At 31.7% G+C, this 10000-nt stretch overlaps 1 protein-coding gene across 1 annotated transcript in view; it reads left to right on the top strand.

The window, feature by feature from the left end:
• LOC137642681 (centrosomal protein of 135 kDa-like) overlaps positions 1-10000 on the top strand; it is a 495143-nt gene that overhangs the window by 136032 nt on the left and 349111 nt on the right. The gene's annotated exons all lie outside the window — the stretch shown is intronic.

Raw genomic sequence — 10000 nt, 5'->3', positions numbered from 1 at the left:
CTCCATAATTTCCAGTCCCTGCAATTTGTTAAGCATTTATCGCACTGTAAAAATTAGAAATAAGGTTGACAGCTGTGAGTGGCTAACAACCTCGAGAAACTTTTGGAGAGAAATAATTTCCTGTTTAATCTGATGCATTAAAGTAACTATCAAAATTTGAGATCATTTTAATTGAACAAATATATCATCACGTGATGGTAATTTTAAAAAGCTTTACTTTATAAAACAGAGCATCTTTTTATTAACAAATAATTAAGTTACCAATTATCGTAAATTCTATATAATATAAATTCTAATTTCCTTATTGTTTCATTGAAATAATTCTTTCAGTAGGAAATTTTTCAAGCATTTTATAAAAAACAATAATCCAATTTCGAAATCTTTACATTTTATGAGAGAGAGAGAGAGAGAGAGAGAGAGAGAGAGAGAGAGAGAGAGAGAGAGAGAGAGAGAGAGAGAGAGATTTTTTCTTTCAACTGGTAATGTAAATTTACATTTTTAATCAGCATTATATAATACATTTCAAATAATAATCAAACAATGTATGTATAAACTTCTTTTAATCAATTTTATTATGATAATTACTTTGTAAAGTGTTTATCATTAGATAGTTTACATGTGTTAGCTTTAAATATGTCATATATATTGGTCAGCGAGAGATGGGCTGATGTTCTGTCTGGAGAGGGGGATAATTAGTGCAGTCAGTTTCAAGTGTGTCTCCTTTCTCAACCAGAATATTCTCAATGTTTTTATGTATTTTTGTGATTGCTGTACTTTGCATAAAAAATATCTTCAAGTATTCTACCATAAGGTTCATCTATTGCTTGTCTTTGATGGGCTTTCGTTACTTTCGAAGTTTTGACAATCAAAAGCTTTCTTATAGTCTATAAATGGCATACATATTGGTTTGTCATACTCAGTAGATTTTTCCATTAGCTGGTTAATTATATGTATGTTGTCAGTTGTTGAATACCTGCTTCTAAAGCCTGCCTGCTCTCTTGGTTGATTAAAATCTAGCTGTCTTTCTATTTGGCCTAATATGATCTTTGTAAATATTTTATATATTATGGGGAGTAACCTTATTGGGTGGTAATTTTTCAGGTAATTTTTGCTTTCCTTTTTGTAAATTAAGATAACGATAAAGTTTTTCCAAACTGTACGTATTTCAAAGAGTTGTTGTAGCTCATTGGAAAGGTCCCTGTCTAGCGATCTGCTGGACCAGGTTTGAGACCCACTCCAGCTCGATAGTTTCTTGTAGTATCAGTAACCTCACAATCCTTGTGAGCTAAGGATGGGGATTTTTTTTTTCTTGGGGGGGGGGGGGGGGGGCTTATAGATCCACCGGCTGAGTCATCAGCAGCCATTGCCTGGCCCTCCCTAGTTCTATCTTGGGTGGAGAGAAGATTTGGGCTCTGAAAATATGCATATATGGTCAGTCTCTAGTCTAGTCCCTTGTCTTTGCCATTCATGAGCGACCTTCAAACCATTTAACATCGGGAATAGCGAATTTTGGAAATTTTATTTTATCAAAACTATATCTTTGTATTTTTTAGGTCTAGAAACAACAGGGTTTTAGTCATTGGATAGTTGCGTAAGTATTTCGAATTCAGCTCAATCATAGTCAATAGACTTTAATTATTTTGTGCGTGGTTTCCAAGTTTGTGTGTGCAGCTAGTTTATTTGCAGTGTTAGAAAACATTTCAAAGGATAAGAAGAATCTTACAGCTAGATCTAAAATTGGGAAGGCAAAACTCGAAGCCTAACATATTAAGCAATCTTTGTATATTTTTTGTTATGGATGTAATTGGAATACAGTAGTTGATTATGACATCCTTGTTGGGAAGAAATAAGGACAAATGTATGGCAGTTTTATAAAGTTTCCTTTCATGGACTCTCTTGACTGAAGTTATTGATTTTAAAACTACTTTTAACTATTGTTTTTTAAAAGTAAACGGTCCGTAGGTACACTAAAGGATAAGATGAAGCAGAAAAGTCGGCTACATAAGTATAGTCTCTCAACAGCTTTAGATATACAGTAAGATATATTTCAGAATCCAGAAGATATTGAGAAGAAATTTTATAAAAACGAATTTTATGAGGACTTACTGTAGGGCTTTAATTTGGTGAGGTTAGATAAATTATCAGTAAGTGTTTAGTGGATATTCAAGTTTCAAGTAAAGTTTTAACGTGCGTCCATCATATTTTTAGCATAGATAATCAGCAATATGGTCACTCCTAGAGTCAAATTCGTTATAAAAGTTATACTGTTTAGCAAAAAGCTTATTGAACGTTGTAAAGTTTATTAAATAAAGCCAATGTTTCAGGACAGCATCCCATTTTCAAGGGTAGAAATAAAAAAAAGGTACAAATGAAAACAATTTGTTAAAAGCTAAGAGCATAAGGGTATACAACGGCAAAATAATATAAATTACATATTAAAACATACAATTACATCGAGAAACTGAGTACAGAACGCAAAATTATTGGGATCAATAATATTAAGAAACAAAAATACATTCTTGCCTTGAAAATGAGATTCTGTTTCGAAATGTCGGTCTTGATTTTTATATTAATATTTGGTATTCTCTTTCTACTGTGTCACGCATTAAACTCTAGGAGTTACCATGTTGCTGATTGTACATATACTGTATACACACAGACACACACACATATATGTATATATATATATATATATATATATTATATATATGTATATATATTATTATGTATATATATGTATATATGTATATATATATATATATATATATATATATATATATATATATATATATACAGTATATATATATGGGATCTCTTCAAAGGAGTGACAATTCAGAAGAGTGACATAACATAAGAGCGACAAAAATGCTACTCAGAAGAGTGACAGATCAAAAGAGTGACATAACAAAATAGTGACAATTTATTATATTGATCAAAAGAGTGACACTGGTTACTAAAACTGATTCAGTAATTAAGATATTTATTTTTTGTAAAACATACAATAAAAATAAATACACAAATATAAAAATATATAATTATAAAAAAAATGGGAAATATACAATAGTACTTTGAAAATTAAACACCTTCACTAATGTCTTCGTCTAAGTTGTTAAGCCTATTACTTGCACCAAAAAGTAAATTGTGTGCAATACCTCATATGTAATCACTCAAACTGATTTCCCCCTCTCTACTTAAAACTGTTGTCAGCCTTTTTTCTCTTTGGATTTCTTTTTTTTTTCTTAGACGGATTAATGCCCGATGTTAAACGTTGTATTTCTTGGTCTGTTCGATGGTCTTCTTTGACAAATTCCCGAATCATTGAGTACACACTCAAATGGTAACGCTCAACGACGGTTTCAAATCTCCTGTGCCAAGCCTCTACTCCACTATTCGTTCTTGGGAGATTGAGTTCTTGCAAATGATGGATGCTCCAAAAAGTTGGATGAAACCGTGGAGGGTGACGTAATTGGTTTTGTCTTGGCCTTCCCCTTCGTGAAATTATGCGCCTACCTAGCACATACGTTTCCCCGAAATATTTATAAACCGGTTCTGCTTCATCTGGGATGTTATTTGCAAGACATAGATATGCATCATGGATGTCATCAGGTCGTAGAAATGCGAGCGCTGCCAACTGTCGTAAACCTAAAGCTAAATCGCAATTATTTTTGTATACATCAACAAGGCCATACTTTTGAATACTTCGGTAAATACTTTGACATAGGTGGAAAAAGCACCCGGTTATTCTAGCCGCGGGAAATTTTTCTTGGAGAGCTTTGATACAAGATAACTCAAAAGCTATCAAGATGAATCTAGGAGTTAACTGAATTCCTTTTGCTCCTTCAACTGAAAGTAAATGTTCTAGCATTGATGAATATATCTGCGTTGTTTTCCCAGGCAGCAACACATAGACAGCCGGTAATATTTGCCCCTGGAATATGTAATGGATAGTGTATATTTGATAGAATTGCTTAGGACACATTTTAAATGTCCCATCAAGGAACCAGATATCCGACTCGGCTAGTCTTCGTAAATTATTTTCACTACCGAAAGTTAAAATTCTTTCCTGTACCTCTTCCTCCTCAAATTCTGCATTCAAAGTCTCACTTTCGGTCTTGGTGTCATACAAAAGGAAGTTTCTTTCCCCAGTATGAGTAACCTTCAGCTTATTTGGGATTACTAAATCAGTGGCAGAATTTGCTTCCACTGGAAATTCTTTCTTACGTATACGATGAATAGCTTGTCTTATAGCTGATGTAGATGGCATTTCAACAGCATAGTTTATATCTATTTTCTGTCTGGTTTCCTGCACGATTGCCGCCGGTGTTGCATTTGTACTCTTTGCCAGACCTTTCACTTCATCAATACATTGTAGTACATCATTTCTCCCAGCAATCGGTGCATGGTTATGTTCCTTTCCTTCCGATATCATACCACCTTGTGTATTAAAAAGCTGAATCCCACAAAGTGTTGCAGCACCACCACAGTTTTTGTCCTCGCACCTGAAATAATGATTTTGTTCTCGGGATCTTTGATGTCGATATATGTGCCCTCTATAGACTAACTTTTCTTTTCCTTTCTGAGATTTCACAAGAGTGTATTCGTCCATTATGGGCAGCCGGATTTGGAAAAAAAATCTTCTCTATAAGTATAAAACAATCCGGCCGAAAACCCAGACAACTAAAGTATTTTCTCGAAATTATTGAAAAAGAGACAGAATGGAGAAAGAGAGAAAAAAAAGCAAAGTATCCACAACTACTATTTAGCATAACCACTAGTTTAAAGTTAGAGAGAAAAAGAGGCCTCAATTTGTCAATCTTTTGAATTCTAATTTAGCTTTGTCACTCTTTTGTTATGTCACTCTTTTGAATTTTTATTTCGGTGTGTCACTTTTTCGTTATGTCACTCTTTTGAATTTTTATTCATGTTTGTCACTCTTGTGTTATATCACTCTTTCGAAATGTCACTCTTTCAATACACACCCATATATATGTATATATATATGTATATATATATATATATATATATATATATATATATATATATATATATATATATGTATATATATATATATATGTATATATAATATATATATATATATATATATATATATATATATATATATATATATATATTATATATACATATATATATGTATGCATATGTGCACCCAATTATTTGTGGTAGTAACTGTAGTAGATTTTCATGCTTGGATAAGTGTGTGAATAATAACTAAGAAGTTACTATTATCCCTCCTAAAAAAAGTATATATCCCAAAATTGATATCACAAAATGAATGTCACCGAAGATTTCGGGATTTATGAGTGGTGTTTCATGCATACAGTAGAGGTGCTAATAGTTCGATATTAGTAATAATAATAAGGATACATATGTTCGTGATACATCATCTGGAAAATGCTGCATAGATTATTATCTATCTCACGGGGAAAGAGACAAGATTAAACGATAACGGGCCATAAAAAAATGTCTGCCTTAGGAAGACTGGGGTTATTAATGAGAATCATGCAATGTTTGCTCTTCTGTTATGCTGTAGTGAACCATTATAATGAGGTTGTCACCCTTCTGTCATCTTGGCATAAGGTCTGTTTTATAGCGTCTGTCATGTTTGTTATCTGGATGAAAAGTCCCAGAGTGCAAAAGTGAATAAGAGACTAGTTGTTTGCTCTCAGTGTTTTCCATCAATATATTTTAGTCTGGCGTTAACGGCTTGACCCTTTTTGTGTACTTCTAAAATTGACTTTGGTTGAAGCGAATAACAGCAAGGTCCGTGAGTGAAGATTTTTGTTTTTACTAATTTTTTTTGAAAGAATAAACAATCAAAGTAATCTTATATGTTTTAAATTTTTTTGAAAGAATAAACAATCAGAGTAATCTTACATGATTTGTTTCACGATCGATTTGGGGTTGTATAACCATATTTTCAAAGGATGAAACATGTTGAACAGAATATATATATATGATTTAATGCATGCCTTGAAGTTTTTAATTATTTAAGTTAGGGAAATGTAGGAATTAATATTATAGTTATGGGAGTACCTTAGCAACTCAATATTTGCAGATGGCATAGTGATTTTTTGTGAATTATTGGAGTAATTGCAAAAGACGATAGAAGATATATATATATATATATATATATATATATATATATATATATTTATATATATATATATATATATGTATATATATGTATATATATATGTATATATATATATATATATATATATGTATATATATATATGTATATATATATATATATATATATATATATGCTCTAGAGTAAAAGAGTCACTAATAGTTGATGGTTGTAATGCACCCGAACTTAAAAACATAAGTGATAAATGCTTTAACGAAGCAAAAAAAAAAAAAAAAAAGTTTAAAGTCCGTATTTTTCAGAACGCTATAAGGTCAGTTTGAGGTGATGAAAGTAAATGGTAGTCAATATAATATTGTAAATACATTATTAGTAGTTCTTTTTTAATGAATGTGTGAATATTTATCCTACCACAGGTGACCAAAAATTAGATAAATAAAAAGACCAAAACGTCACTAACACTTACGAAGTTTTAGCAGTAAAATCTACAATAAGTAACTCTCTTTTGCAGTAAAATTACTTGTTACATGTACGTAAATTAATACCCTTCCTTTACCTTAAATTTCAATCGTATCCCTTCAATTGATCTCCCTTCTTTTCATAATTTGGATCTAATTATTTTCAGCTTTATATATCCTTTAAATAATATTTGATACTTTCATGCACAATAAAATAAATTAATACAATTAATTTAGTTTAAATATATAAATAGAATGAGAAAGACTAATATTACTTAGATACCTGACCTTAAATAGATACAGTAAGTATAATTTGTTTGTCATTAAGAATTATTTTTTCTTTATTTCCTTAATTTTTAACGGAAAATTTTTTATTAAAAAAAAAGGCTTTAAAAATAGCGTAAAATCATGAAATATGTTTCTCCGTACTTTCCAGTCCCTGCAATTTGTTAAGCATATATCGCGTTGTAATAATTAAAAATAAGGTTGACAGCTGTGAGTGGCTAGCAACCTCTGTGAAACTTTTGGAGAGAAATTAATTTTCTGTTTAATCTGATGCATTAAAGTAACTCAAAATCTGAGAGTTTAAATTAAACAAATATCATATCATCACGTGATGGTAATTTTAAAAAAGCTTTACTTTATAAAACAGAGCATCTTTTTGCTAACAAATGATTAAGTTACCAATTATTGTAAATTCTATATAATACAAATTCTAATTTCCTTATTGTTTCATTGAAATAATTCTTTTAGTTGGAAATTATTCAAGTATATTATAAATGACAATAATCCAATTTCGAAATCTTTACATTTTATGAGAGAGAGAGAGAGAGAGAGAGAGAGAGAGAGAGAGAGAGAGAGAGAGAGAGAGAGAGAGAGAGAGAGAGAGAGTTTCTTTCTTTGAACTGGTAATGCAAATTTAAAATTTTAATCAGCAATATATATTACATATCAAATATTAATCAAACATAATGTATGTATAAACTTCTTTTAATCAATTTTTTTATGATAATTACTATGTAAAGTGTTTATCACTAAATAGTTTACATGTGTTAGCTATAAATATGTCATGTATATTGGTCAGCGAGAGATGGGCTGATGTGCTGTGTGGAGAGGGGGATAAGGAGTGCAGTCAGTTTCAAGTGTGTCTCCTTTCTCAACCAGAATTTTCTCAATGTTTTATGTATTTTTGGGATTGCTGTACTTTGCATAAAAATATCTTCAAGTGTTTTAACATAAGCTTCATCCATTGCTTGTCTTTGATGGGCTTTCATTACTTTCGAAGTTTTGACAGAATCAAAAGCTCTCTTATTGTTTATAAATGGCATACATATTGGTTTGTCATACTCAGTAGATTTTTCCATTAGCTGGTTAATTATATGGATGTAGTCAGTTGTTAAATACCTGCTTCTAAGGCCCTGTCCACACTACCGGGCAGTCCCCGACGGACAAACAGTGATACCAGGCCACAATAGTTAGTGAAAATGAGGGTTGATGACGACAGAAGCGGGAAAACTAAAGGCAGGGATCTGGCAACACTTTATGATGCCAGATCCTTGTCTGTGGTCTTCCCGCTTCTGACGTAATTAACCCTCAATCTTACTAGCTATTGTGGTCTGGTATCACTGTTTGTCCGTCGGGGACTGCCCGGTAGTGTGGACAGGGCCTAAAGCATGCCTGCTCTCTTAGTTGATTAAAATCTAGCTGTCTTGCGATTTGGCCTGATATGATCTTTTTAAATATTTTATATATTATGGGGAGTAAACTTAGTGGGTGGTAATTTTTCAGGTAATTTTTGCTTTCCTTTTTGTAAATTAGGATGATGATAAAGTTTTTCCAAAATGTACGTATAAAGAGTTTTTGTAGCCTATTGGAAAGGTCCCTGTCTAGCGATCTGCTGGACCAGGTTTGAGGCCCACTCAAGCTCGATAATTTCTTGTAGTATCAGCAACCTCACAATCCTTGTGAGCTAAGGATGAGGATTTTGGGGGAGCTTATAGATCCACATGCTGAGTCATCAGCAGCCATTGCCTGGCCCTCCTTGGTTCTATCTTGGGGGGAGAGGAGATATGGGCTCTGATCACACACACACACACACATATATATATATATATATATATATATATACTGTATATATATATATATATATATATATATATATATATATATATATATATATATATATGGTCAGTCTCTAGTCTAGTAGGATATTGTCAATGTCCCTTGTCTTTGCTATTCATGAGCAACCTTCAAACCTTTTAACATCTGGAATAGCGAATTTTGGAATTTTTTTTTTATCAAAACTATATCTTTGTATTTTTTAGTAGGTCTAGAAACAACAGTGTTTTAGTCATTGGATAGTTGCATGTCTTTCGAATTCGGCTCAATCATAGGCAATAGCCGTTAATTATTTTGCGAGTGGTTTCCAAATTTGTGTGTGCAGCCAGTTTATTTGTATTGTTAGAAAACATTACCAAGGATAATAAGAATCTTAAAAGCTAGACCTAAAATTGGGAAGGCAAAATTCGAACCCAAGATATCAAGGAATCCTTATATATTTTTTGGTAAGGATGTAATCAGAATAGTTGATTATGACATCCTTGTTGGGAAGAAATAAGGACAAATATATGGCAGTTTTATAAAGTTTCCTTTCATGGACTCTCTTGACTGAAGTTATTTATTTTAAAACTACTTTTAACTATTGTTTTTTTTTTAGAAGTAAACGATCCGTAGGTACAATAAAGGATAAGATGAAGCAGAAAAGTCGGCTACATAAGTATAGTCTCTCAACAGCTTTAGATATACAGTAAGATATATTTCAGAATCCAGAAAATATTGAGAAGAAATTTTATAAAAACTAGAATTCCATGAGGACTTACTGTAGGGCTTTAATTTGGTGAGGTTAGATAAATTATCATTAAGTCTGCAATAAAGTGTTTAGTGGAGATTCAAGTTTCAAGTAAAGTTTTAACGTGCATCCATCATATTTATAGCATAGATAATCAGCGATATGGTCACTCCTAGAGTCAAATTCGTATTAAAAGTTATACTGTTTAGCAAAAAGCTTATTGAACGTTGTAAAGTTTATTAAATAAAGCCAATGTTTCAGGACAGCATTCCATTTTCAAGGGTAGAAATTAAAAAATACAAATGAAAGCAATATGTTAAAAGCTAAGAGCATAATGATATCAAACAGCAAAATAATCTAGATTACATAGTAAAACATACAATTACATCAAGAAACTGAATACAGAATGCAAAATTATATGGATCAATAATATTAAGAAACAAAAATACAATCTTGCCTTGAAAATGAGATTCTGTTCGAAATGTCGGTCTTGACTTATTACTATATGGCTGTTCTCTCTCTATTGTATTACGCATTAGACTCTAGGAGTAACCATGTTGCTGATTGTACACACACACACACACA

The sequence above is a fragment of the Palaemon carinicauda genome, chromosome 6 (genome assembly GCF_036898095.1).
Source record: "Palaemon carinicauda isolate YSFRI2023 chromosome 6, ASM3689809v2, whole genome shotgun sequence".
Classification (NCBI taxonomy): Eukaryota; Metazoa; Arthropoda; class Malacostraca; order Decapoda; family Palaemonidae; genus Palaemon; species Palaemon carinicauda.
Note: the sequence above shows the minus strand (reverse complement) of the source record. Positions and strands in the feature narration are given on the sequence as shown.